Source organism: Elephantulus edwardii, unplaced genomic scaffold (genome assembly GCF_000299155.1).
Source record: "Elephantulus edwardii isolate Elephantulus edwardi_28Jun2011 unplaced genomic scaffold, EleEdw1.0 scaffold01280, whole genome shotgun sequence".
NCBI lineage: Eukaryota > Metazoa > Chordata > Mammalia > Macroscelidea > Macroscelididae > Elephantulus > Elephantulus edwardii.
This window is the reverse complement of record NW_006401030.1, coordinates 1,629-2,284: the sequence shown is the minus strand read 5'-3', so window position 1 is coordinate 2,284 and position 656 is coordinate 1,629.

The window sequence follows — 656 nt, the reverse complement described above, 5'->3', positions numbered from 1 at the left end:
ATAATATATCATATGATCATCTGACTCGAAATGCCCCATGCCAGTCCATCTCATCTCTCCAATGGCTAGTATGTCAATATTTATGCGTTCCATTTCTTTCTTAACAATTTCTAATTTTCCTACATTCCATGTTCCAATCACTAGTGTCTGCTTACAACACTTTTCCATAGCTACTGCCATTCATTTTATTTTTCACTTTTTTTGTTGTGACTGGAGTGAAAGTTTATAAAGCAAATTGGTTTTCATTCAACTGTTCATACACATTTTGTTTTATAATATTAATTATGATACCTGCAATACAATTCCACTCTTACCACTTCTTCCCTGTTGATATCCATCAATCCTTCCATTTTATTCCTTCCTGCCTTCTGGGCTTTATCCTTGGGCAAATGCTTCTCTTTTGATTGTTGTTGTTTTTGTGTGCCATCAAGTCAGAACCAACTCATAGCTGACCCTCCAGCGGGTTTTCAGAGGTAGTAAATCACACAGGAAGAGACTGCCTATCCTTCTCTGGTGGAGAAGTTGGTGAATTTGAACCACATGCCTTTGGGATTGCAGTGCAGCTTTTTACCGCTAGGTTACCAGAGCTCCCTCTTATATGGTTGGTTATTTTTTTTTTTAATTCAGAAACAATTTATCACAACTATTTTATTAAT